General features: G+C 40.1%; 1 non-coding gene across 1 annotated transcript; it reads right to left on the bottom strand.

The window, feature by feature from the left end:
• Positions 1–3,432: 3,432 nt before the first annotated feature.
• LOC104419855 lies at positions 3,433–8,972 on the bottom strand. The gene is made up of 6 exons (XR_005548919.1): positions 8,340–8,972; positions 7,791–7,888; positions 5,906–6,468; positions 5,347–5,599; positions 5,072–5,254; positions 3,433–4,284 (listed from the first exon to the last, which is right to left on the bottom strand). It is a non-coding gene; the product is annotated as an oligopeptide transporter 4 (transcript).
• Between the last annotated feature and the right edge of the window lie 3,164 nt (positions 8,973–12,136).

The raw sequence follows: 12,136 nt of genomic DNA on the forward strand, positions 1-12,136 counted from the left end.
ATATTGAACATTTACTAATAATTTAAGGATCACATTAAACAAATTAAAAATCTGTGAACAATTGCACATTAGACTAAATTTCATGGACCATTTGCATCATTTCCCCAAGGACTCATGTCGTTTTCTAGCAGCTCGTGAGGGCATGACGTCGCATGAGACAATTTTACAAAAATCCCCAGCTGAGGTTGGATGAAGGGACTATTTTCTCGCAATTTTTATGATATTATTTCCCCTTTATAAGCTATTAAACAATCTATTCGCATCCATAGAAAATGATGTGAAACGTGGAATGTACGTACATACATCCATACGCATATACAAAGATATATACATACACATACGTATTGAATGGTGCTAGTCAGTGTTTCAAAATACTCATTTAGTATAACAAACATGTCCTTTTGGGCCCAAAAGGATGTGTTGGGCCTATCTTGTAAGTATCTCCCATTAGGCCACCGAATTGTGTTGTTGGTGGGCCGATATGCTCAAACATGCCATTTTGAATTTGGGTCAATGGGCTGAGCTTGAGAGGTTGGTGGGGGTATGAAAATCAAGATTTGTTATTTCATCCGATTGATTGGATTGTCATATGTCATGATTACAAATTGAGGCATCAACTCTTAGACAAATGAGAGGCGTTGGCTTCAAGGTTGGACATAGATTATTGATTATGATGAGGATGATGCCACTTTATTTTCTCTGACATAAAAGTGAAATTATAAAAAGTTAGAAACTGCTCCTGACACGGCATCAATTGAGTCTAAGGGAAACGAAGGATTTATGTACTCGAACCATCTTAAAGATATTTTTTGTGTAATCATAAGTTAAGATATAGTAAATTTCAAAATGAGACGCCAGAGATTTATTTAATTTTGTATTGATCATTACAACAATTTCAAATCGAAATTCTTCCTACCTTTCCTCTTCTCTCATTCTATGGGCGAGGCCTAGGGCCGTGGGTGAGTCAACCTCATCAACCGCAGACAAGAAAGGTCTCACTCACAATAAGGAGGTCATGGCAAGGTTGGCCACCTCAAATCAAGGTTGAAGTGTGGCGGTGAGGCTCAATCAAGCCTAACAACCATCGGTAGAGAGAGAGAGGGCACCTAAGATGAAGGGGTAGGACCATGAGACGCCTTGTGAAGGCTTGCGGGTTGGGGCCAAGGCCAACCTCACTAGCCACAAGTGAAGGTGGCCATGGAATCCCTAGCCGCAGGCGAGACCATTCTAACTCCTGGCCAACAAGCGCTAGCTAGGCTGCCTTTGCCCAAAACCTGGGCAAGGCCTTCGCAACCTTCACCAATTACTGTGGAGGAAGAGAATAAGAAAAGTAGGAAGAAAAGGAAAATAAAAAATTCGAAGAAAAAAAAAAAGAAAATATTATTAAAAATTACCATGTCAACATCAATCGGACAGTCGGGGCCGATTAGCGTCTACATCGATGTCGGTCAGCGTCCACATCGGAGCTGATCTACTCAAACTAGCCGAATGGACTAGATTAATACAAATATAAAAGGTTTAGAATTGAATTAACACAATTCTAATGGGTTTCAGATTATCATTTTTTGGAAATTTTTCCTTCTTAGAATATACCTCTCTTTGCCATTTTGTGACGCTGATGATGCATAAATGAGAGCTCCCCACCCGAAAAAGAGATCTTTGCTTTTATTTCATTTTTTTCCTTTTGCTAAATCGACATATGTTTAACAGCCTAAAATGGAAGAATCTATAATGATTGAAAGAGATTCTATAGTGCACCTATTCAAGTTTTCAAATGAATCGATGAATTATCTAACATTTCTACAAAGCGTAATGTGAACATGTATGTCTCTTGTTTAGTTCATTAAGTCATGAAAGAAACAACCCTTATACTTTCTAGCAATTTATCAATTATTATTGGAAGCGCATAGCAAAAAGCCGATACCTTCATTTAGGGAGATCGCTAAGAGGAAGCCCACACTCGAGCCCGTTAATATATTTAGTTGTATCTACCTTCACTCAAAAGCTTGAGCCAATAAGTTACTGGCCAACTATGATATATTAATTGATTTACATCACATCAATTCTCTGATGTAGGATTTCTCTAATACAGCTTACTCACACGTGTATCGTAACAATCTCTCCTCACATATAAACTTAGTGTTAGGTTTGCTCCTCCTTAATTCAGGCATCCTTCTGCATCAATTTCCTATAGGCCCGCGTTGCTACACGACAACACCTACTTGCCCCGAAACTGCAACCATGCGCTCTAACACCATTTGTTGAGTGGGTCATTCCCAATTGGAGAGGCCAATGCAATTATGTATATTTATAGTAGAATATGTGTAGTAGTGAGTGTGTAATAAATAAATAAATAAAAATGGGAAGAAAATCAAGAGATTCGATATCTCAACATGATCTTTCATATCCAGCAAATTGAGAAAGATCAAGAAACAAATCAAATTGATCTTCCCACATCCAGAAAATCACAAGAGATTAGGAAATAAATCAACATGATTTTCATATCATACAATTCCAAGTGGGATTGCATTTGCTCCTATAAATAGAAGTCCTTCTCAACGGAGAAGAACATACAAAAAGGCAAGAATATCATAGTAACATAGCGTAGCGGTAGAAAAAGTCTTCTTCTTCCAAGAAAGCTATCTTTGAGTAAGTTATTCAATTTGTGAGAAATTCAGATTCACAAATTTAAGATAGTGAGAGATCCACCTTAGGATGAAGTTTTATCCCATTTATAATAGTGAAATTTAAAGTGGACTACGGTCCCATGGTTTTTCCCTTCGCCTTGGAGGGTTTTTCACATTAAAATTCTTGTGTTATTTACTATTCATCTATATCGCTTTCATATAATATTTTATCCTATTTACTTTTCACAAAATAGTAGTGGGAAAATTATCTAGGCCTTCTTCGCAAATATCGTTCTTTTCCCAACAAATGGTATATATTAACAGGCTCAAATTTAAGCTCCCTTTTAGCGATCTCCCTAGGTGAAAGTATTTGATTTCTACTACGCACTTCCAATTGTTACCTCTCTCTTGTGATTACTAGTAAATTCAAGGTCGCAAAGCATGGGATGTCTTTAATAAAATCCATAATTGAAGTAGGATGATTGAATTATTTTTCCCAATACGATTCCAAAATCTTTTTCCCCTTTATAAGTTAGTAAAATATCTATCTCACCCACAGAAATGCATACATCACGGGGAATACACGTACATACAAACATATCATATATATGTAATCTCTATATACATATCAAATCATTCTTATAAGTAATTTTAAATTCTGGTTAAGTATATCCAACACATTCTTTGAGATAGTTTGAAGATTGCAAGGTAATGCGTATCAAAACCAAATCTTTTTTAAGATGGCTTTAATTGGATTGAATTATTTATTACAAGATTTGAGAAGAAGTAATTGATATCAAGAGACTGACAGGGTTACTTGGCGATTCCTTACCACATAATACAATCTTATTTCTTACAAGTAACATACTATTATCTTGATAAATCACAATCATCAAATCTGACACCACTAAAAGAAAACAGAATTGTTGAAACGCCTAAAACTGTCGAGTGAATGGAATAGTCTGTACAACTAATGTAGAACCACACTGATCAAGGCTAACTTTTTTCCTGTAAGTAATACATCTAGAAAGAGCTTCATGTATCAGTTGACTGGGCAACCATCAACCTCTATGCCTTTGGCTGTTGGACACGCTGCTAGTTCACAGTGCTCTCCATTTGTTCCCCACCAAGTAATGCTTCTATTCTCCATCCCCACCGAAAAATATAAAAGCACGGCCATGAATGCCGTTCCTGCGTCCAGGGCTGCCGAGAGAACATAGTTGTATCTCTGCCACCATTGCTTTCGGTATCGGAAGATGAAGAAATTGAATATTACTCCAGCTAGAACCCAGGCATTGTAGTTTAATGGTGTAGCTGGTGGCATCATTCCTGTCGCCCCTAATAAGACTGGAAGATTAATGAGAGGAATCCAAGATTGCTTGGGAAACGCCTTGTGTAGTAGCCATACTATGATAGGTCCTATTGCACCTCCAAGGAAAAACCAGTTCATTTGTCGATAGTTACCGAGTGTTCCAAAGATCCGCCTAGGTCCAACCAACCCCCATATAACAGATGCATCGAAAAAAACCCGATCACCTGGACATGTCCAGGGACTATCCGGTGGAAGGAGATCATCTTGGCATATGTTGGTAACAGAGTTTAGCAGCCACCATGCCACTGCAATGTTTATGGTTCCAGCAAGAATTGTACCTATGAACTGTGAGGACACAAGGATAGAGTACTAAGGTCGTTTCGGAATTACTAGATGCCACACATACTTATTTAATAAGTAGCAACAAGAGGGAGGATAGTTGACAATTAAGTCTACTAAGATTTGATTGCTAGCTCTTGTAAATGTGTCATTTCAAAAGATCCAAACCATGCACTAAGTTCTACTCACGTCTGTAATTTCTATGAGTATTTCTTTCTTGCAAGTGCCTAGGATGTTGATCTCACTTTGGATGATATATGATGCTGCCATAAGCGACATGCTTCTTCGAAAATGCTGACAGCTTCATCTTAGTTTTGTTGTCTAATGGAAAGGCTAGCTTAAATCTTTGACCATAGAAAGTTTTGTGTTTTGTATTTGACGTTTCTTCACTCAAAATCGTCTTCCTAGAAGAGTGAAAAGAGTTATCCCGAAGATGGGAGATCTCTAATTATAGTAATGTATATTGTAAATATCACGAATGAATTCTCAAGTTAATACTCTCCTATCACGATTCAGTCACAGTTTTTCATCAGGTTTGATGAACAATTAATAGTTTTGAAATAGCAAGGAAATTGACAGATTTGCTTCTCTGGTTATTTTCCTCCAATTTATTATTATAAATATGATACCTAAAACTTATGAACAAAAATATGTTACTAGTAGTTAGTAATTATATATAGGTTGTCCACATCAGTAGCACTAGATAAGTCGGTGGATCTTTATTGAGTTTGGTTGGCTTACTTTTAGCATAGTTGATAAACAATATCAAATGGTTAAGAGAAGTCAAAAGTACCTGAACTAGGAACATCGATCTTGGAGGTATCTTCATGTAGTGTCCCAGCTTAAAATCACTAAGAAAGGAAACAGCCTGAGCCATGCTAATATATCCATATGTTTTGAAGCAAACATTTGCTATAGGTCTTCCTGGCAATATTACGCCCATTATGTATTCTGTGATTATATTTAATCCCGGTGTCTGTAGATAGAAATAGATGATCGTTAAATATAATGTCTTCTTACAATGGAAATTAAGTAGAGCATAAATGTTATATAACTCTGGATTCATACCTGATTTGTTGTGGCAGTGATGATACTAATGGGAAGGGTGAATACAAATGCAAGGGCACTAGCAAAGAGAAGCCCCCACCATGGCATTTGGACCTGATCATTCATTACGATGCATAGAAGAAGAGATACAACCAGATTTACAACAAGCAACAAGTGAAACCACCATGAGGGTATGTCTTTATATCTCCTCATCAATTTTGTGTGGATATCTGCCGTCCCTTCGTGAGAAGCACGATAGCGCTCATAGATTTCTCTGTTATAAGGTAATATTACATCAGTGGCTCTATGTCTCATGAATTCAACAAGATTAAGTACTTAACTGGAAAAATAAGGCCATTCTTCAGTATCTAGTTGTTGCATTTCTGTGTTATTAGTTATAAGGATAACCTTGGTTCACAGAAAATTTATTTGAAAATGTTAAGTTCAAATTCTTCCTAGGTTCCATTATAAGAACTTTACAATCTTGCCCTGGTTTTTTTCTTTCCGCGTGCTGCTTGTCCTTCTCAAGTACTCAAGATAAATTTGTCTAAATAAACGTATTGAGGTGAGAAGACAGTACCTGCCGTAGAAGAAGGCCACGTGAGTTAGTGTTGATGCAATGGTGGCAAAACCAAAGCCATAGGTGAGAGCAAAGAACATGCTTAAATGAATTCGACCTTGCTCCTCATACTTTGGGATGTCCAACTCGAACTTGTCATTTACGATTGCCGTTATATTGTACTTTTGACCTTGCGCCGTGAACAAGTGCGAGGAGAAAATGGGGAATCTATTTGCACTATACACGTTAAATCCCCAATAGGCTGTGGGGATTACGACATAGATTATCAATGCATATCCCACGAAAACATTAACTATGGCAAAAAGGGGCAGATTAAGGGGCTGAACAGGAACGATGCCACTGCTGTCCAGTCGAGCGTCAAGGCTCCAAGTCCAAGGCCTCGCATACCTGAACCGATCTGCTGGGCGGTGACTGAGTTGGAGAACGCCCAGCAGACCCATGATATATTTGTGAGCGTGGAAAAGAGATATCCAGGGACAGCATACCATGTGAAGCTGCAGATCAGTGCAATGAGGAAGAATTTTGCCCGCGACATGCGCTGTTCATCCGTCTCATGTAAAGCCCTGCATCAATTTGAATAGAATGGCGTATTTCAGGTCGTGCACCAATTATATACATAATGTGCAAACTGTGGATACATTGGGACAGTTGTGAAATTTTCATATTATTTCGTGAATGCGTCCATCGATTGACAAGAAGGAAGGACAAGGCGATCAACTTTCATATTTGTATAGTGTATCCTCTGAAACTATTCAGATCCTGCAGATAAATGACAATTTGTTGTTTATAAAGATGTCCAATACAAGAGCGACGGCTTTGGATTTTTCCATATTAAGTTGCGACCCTGCATGCTACGCCACGCAACTGGTAGGATTTGCGCTTTCATCCGATGATCCTAAAGCAGGGGATGAAAGAGAGCGGATGTTACAATCCGTATTTCCATTAGTCTCGTGGCTAAGATAGTTCGAGTTTGTCGTTGGAACACGGGGTACTTGAGAGCATTATAATAGTTTAAATGGTGGGGGCTAACTGGTGCATGTAGTTCCTCCCAATTTCAAGGTACCAGAAGCAGCAAGAAGTAGAAATAGCGAATGGGATCTTATGAAACTGAGCCTGAAGAGGGCTTGATGGGGTCTGTAGTTTGATTAAGAAGCTCTTGGCTTTATCGTTCTGTACAAAGTAGATTTTCCTGAGTCTTTTTGTGTGGGGAGTGAAAACACCGTGAAATTTTTTAGTGCTGAACTCGTATGGCCTCAATTTCCACACTTAAGTGACATGGTTTTGTGGGTCCCTAGTGCCTATCTAACTTTCTTTTTTTCGAAAGAGATGGGGTTTACTCAAACCAGTTGAACTTTAACTTTTCTCAAACCAGTTAAACTTTACTCAAACCAGTTGAACTTTTCAGTCGTTGGAGTAAACATTACGGATTTCTTATGACCTCCGAGAGGGAGAGAGAGAGAGAGATGAGCTAGCTATACTGCATGTGACCCACATGTTCAAGTTGCAGTGACAGGTCATGAGAATTAAGTAGATAACAAAAAAGTGATCCAATGTTGTTCAAAGCAAGCCGTCCTCGACTTTAACGCCTAAATTTAAGCAAGTAGACATCCTAAAAAGTCCTTGTCTAAAGCCACAGATCGCGGGCAGCTTCTCACGGTAACAACATGCGCGTTTTCATGGTATGGTTTGGAATCGTGGGCGAGAAAAAGAGTTTAAGCTCCGGTTATTCAATGCCTGGTGGGTATAGTAACTCACGTTGGGTCTCTGTCTATGCTATCTTGCCATTAACATCTCCATATAATACTCACTCCCACCAGTCGTTTCTCTTTCTGTTTTCACGTGAACTCTGATAAGCAAGCAAGGGGAAGCAAAAGAGTGTGATTACCGGAACAAGGAGACCTGGACGAGGGTACCCGGCCACCACATGTGAGATGGTTCCACCACGTATTTCCTCAACAGCCCCGCCCATCCGTATCCCAACACCTGCATATATTAAGACCCACTATTAACAGGGTTCACCACCCATCTCGAGCTCCACTTCATGAGTTGCTACCTTGATTCTCTACGTCTAAGTTTCAAAATCGATCCCAGCGTTCAAGATCGGTGTGCCGTTTAACAATTCCAATAACGAGGATCGAGACAGTTTCCTAGGAACCAACAGATAAGGCGGGCTCCTCGGGATATGTTCAGTTGTTTGAATCTTCACTTCAAAGTGCGCAAAGAAATCAATACAGTCAATTGAAGTATGCATCAAGTTGCAACATTTATGACAGTCATAAGCTAAATCGTCCAACATCTTTCTTGTCTCAACTACTTTGTTGCAAAGGGCGAGAAAGAGAGATCAAAATATTAAATGATCACCACTTGAGTAGTCAACAAAAGATTTATTTTTTGGATTTCGAAAGAAGTGAATGAATGGATGAATAGACTTTACCTGCGTCGTGATGATAAGAAGCCACCCGGCGAAGAAGGAAATGCCCCGGTGATAAAACGCCTTGATGATGTTCACTATCCCGACCCCGTAAGCCGACCCGGATCCGAACGCGCTCCCGGCATTGGCGAATATGGAGATAAGCACGTGCTCCTTCATGTTGAAGGGGCCCGGGTTGAGCGAGAAGAGCCGGGGGCCGAGCCCGGGGATCTGGAACTTGGCCTCGGGCAGTACCGCGGCCATGAAGCGCCCGATGGGGAGCGTGGCGACCTGGACGGTGATCTGGGTGATGACGAGAGGCTCCGTCCGGTAGGCGAAGAACTGGTTGAGGAAAGAGAGGAGGGCACACGAGAGGAGGCCCAAGAACCACATGCGGAAGGTCCAGACGGGCAAGCTCGGGTCGTCGGCGTTGGACACGGTAAGGCGGACCTCCTCGATGGGCGAGAGGTCGTCCTTGTCAACGGTTCCGTCGAGTTCGAATGGTCTGGCGGCGGCGGCGGTGGGTGGCGGTGGCTGCTCCAGTGTGCCCATGATTGCGGGTGGCAGCAAGCCCGCTTTGAGAGAGAGAGAGAGAGAGAGAGAGATGGTTGTGGGGGTGATGGAGCTGAAGCTCTCGAGTACGTCTGGTTTTCTTTTTTTAATTCATGGTGCTTCGTCCTTGACTTTGGTGTGGAAGGGTAGTAAAGATTCCGAGATTCACTATTTTATATATTTTTTCACTTATATATAAATATATATTTATATAATTTTCATGAGTGTAAGTATAGAATCATGGAGTGTGACTATACTGAAGAGGGGAGTCCAATGGAATATTCACTGGTAGGGAAAAATATATTTATATTTATATACAACGAACCGACGGCAACGCTTGTGATTAAAGAAATTTGAAAAAAAAAACACAAATTATCCACCGCAAATCCAATGAATCAAACTAGGAATTCTCTTGAGGATAATTAGATATGTCTGATAATTATTTTAAAACTTAAGCGTGCATATTTTAATTGTGCATGTCTCGATCGATATCTTGAACAGACTCAAGTATTTTTTTTTTTTCAACATACATTGTACACGCAATTTCTATATTTCTTTTTGCAAGATGCGGCTTGGTATTTAAGTCCATGGCTACATCATGATAATTGGATCGAATTTATTGTCTTGAGAAAATGACTCGAGGAGTGCAAAGGGCCACTGGGTAGTGAGTGATGAGAAGCATTCATTAGGCACAGTGGAATCCTTGTTTGTCGGTGCGAAAAAAAGTCACGGGTGTCATTTTTAGGCGAGAATTAGTACCAATTTTTTTAGATCGATTTGCATGTGTGTTGTCGAACTTATTAATCATGTGTGTTGTCGAACTTATTGATTATGTGTTGATCAATCTCCATGTTGTGATGTGAGTATAAATGCCCCACCTTTTGATTATTTCTTCTGCTCTCGAGCACTAGTTTTGCCATTGGTTGTAGACTGTTGACTTCTTAGAAGTGGGGCTCTCCCAGCTGGACTAGAGCAGCCGGATCAGCATTTATTATTAAAAAAATCTAAATAAAAATATGAAGTGTTTTTATATTTTTTCAAATAAAGATTTCAAATGGATTTTATTTTAAATAATAGCCTAATCTAGCCAACAAAATATTCCCACCGATCAAGAATATTTAAATATAATTTAAATTTAAATTAAATAAGTCCAAGATAAATGAGATTTACTGTAAATATATAAAAACAAAAAAAAAAAAAAGAAAATACAAGTGCGATTCCTTTGCGTGGTTGAATCCGAGCCGTTCGTGGTTTACCTCTCCCGCTCAGCTAGAGTCAAACGGACATTAATAAGCCGGATCCGTATATCGCCACGAGAAGAACCAATTGGTGATGAAAAATCAAAATTCAAAGTCACGATGATGTTCTCCTAACTCCTCGAAATGACAGATTTGAAGTTGCTTATCGCTGCAATAATGGTGGTGGAGCCCATGGCTTTTTGTCCTCTGAAGGATAAAATTACACTCCTTATGTTTTGGCAATCTCTTATGTCGATGATGCATTGATGAGAGATCCCCACCTACCTCGTTCATTTTCCCCCTTTATTAATTTTGGCTAAATAGACATGTCCTTTGTCGGATCACGACATGTCGATTGCGCGTGATGGGAGAACTCGTCCCGATTGAAGATGGATTTGAATGCATTCAATGAACTACCGGCTTTTTCTAGGCAAGCATAGGTGGGTATGCATACATCCCGTGTAGGGTTCATTTAAGGTAAAGATGACACGAATCACTCTTTGAACTTTGGTTAAATGCGCAAGATCGTCCCTAACTTTTAATTTAATCATATAGTCCATGAAACTATTGTTAAATATTAAATGTAGTCATTATATTTGCTCCCATAACAAATCGGGTGTTATCTAATAACGTGGATTATAGTACACCGAGCCGGACCTTAAAATAGATGGGTCAAATTAACATACTCATTCACATAATAATTATTATGTCATGATTTGATGAAAATATTTTATTTGGATAATTCATGCGGGACTTTCTTTTTCTTTTGCCCACCATTTAAACTTAACATGATTAGGAGGAGCCTAGGGATCCGAAACTTGGCCTCAGGTAGCAACATGGCCATGAAGTGGCCAACGGGAAGTGTGGCGGCCTAGATTATAATCTGTGTGCTAATGAGGGGCTTAGTCCGATAGGTGAAGAACTGGTTGAGGAAAGAGAGGAAGCTACACGAGAGGAAGTCCAAGAACCATATGCGAAAGGTCCACAAAGGCAAGGTCAGGTCATCGGTGTTGGTCACAGTGAGGCGGACCTCCTTAATAGGTGAGAGGTCCTCCTCGTTGACGGCATCGTCGAGTTTAGTTAGTCTGGTGGCGGGTGGTGGTTGGAGCTCTGGTGTGCCCAAGATTGTGGATGGCAGAAAACTGCACTCGAGTGGGAGACGAGAGTGGCAATGGCGGTAGCAGCAGCGGCGTCAAGGTGTCGAGTAGGTCTGGTTTCATATTCCAATGGCGATTGACTTCTGTGGGGGGGGGTGCACTGGCGGTTCATGCGAGGAGTCACATCCATTTCTTTCATGCAATTAAAGAAAACTAAGAAAATCCAAAGTCTTGACCCCAAAACACAAGTTCTCGCCATCAAATCCGGAGAATCAAACAGGGGAGACTCTGCCAAGATTCATTTCCGTGTTTGTTTTCACGGATAACCAAGGAGACCACGTCTCTCTCACCTTTGAAATGAGACAGACGATGATCCTACGACATAAGCTACTTAAGTGAGAGAATGAGGCTTATGTCATGTAAGGGTGTTTACGATACAAGAGTGCGAAATCATGTGTATCGATGCAAGATGTTGAATGATTAAGCTAAAAAGGATATTCTCTTGTGGAAAAATAGAATGGAGCCAAAAAAGTTTTATATAGTGGGCCATTGGCGGTGCATGCGAGGAGTCCCATCCATTTCATGCAGTTAAAGAAAGCTAAGAAAATCCAAAGTCTTGACCCCAAAACACAAGTTCTAGGTGCCAAAGCCGGGAACCAAAGAAGGGAAATTATGCAAGATTCATTTCGGTATTCGTCTTCATTGATAACCCAGGACACCACGTCTCTCTCACCTTTGAAATGAGAGACGATGATCCTACGACATGAAAAGGATATTCTCTTGCGGAAAAATAGAATGAAGCCAAAAGTTTTATGGAGCGGGGCATTGGTGGTGCATGCGAGGAGTCCCATCCATTTCATGCAATTAAAGACAACTGGGAAAATCCAAAGTCTTGACCCCGAAACACAAGCTTTTGGCGCCAGACCAGGAAATC

The sequence above is a fragment of the Eucalyptus grandis genome, chromosome 3, assembly GCF_016545825.1.
Source record: "Eucalyptus grandis isolate ANBG69807.140 chromosome 3, ASM1654582v1, whole genome shotgun sequence".
NCBI lineage: Eukaryota > Viridiplantae > Streptophyta > Magnoliopsida > Myrtales > Myrtaceae > Eucalyptus > Eucalyptus grandis.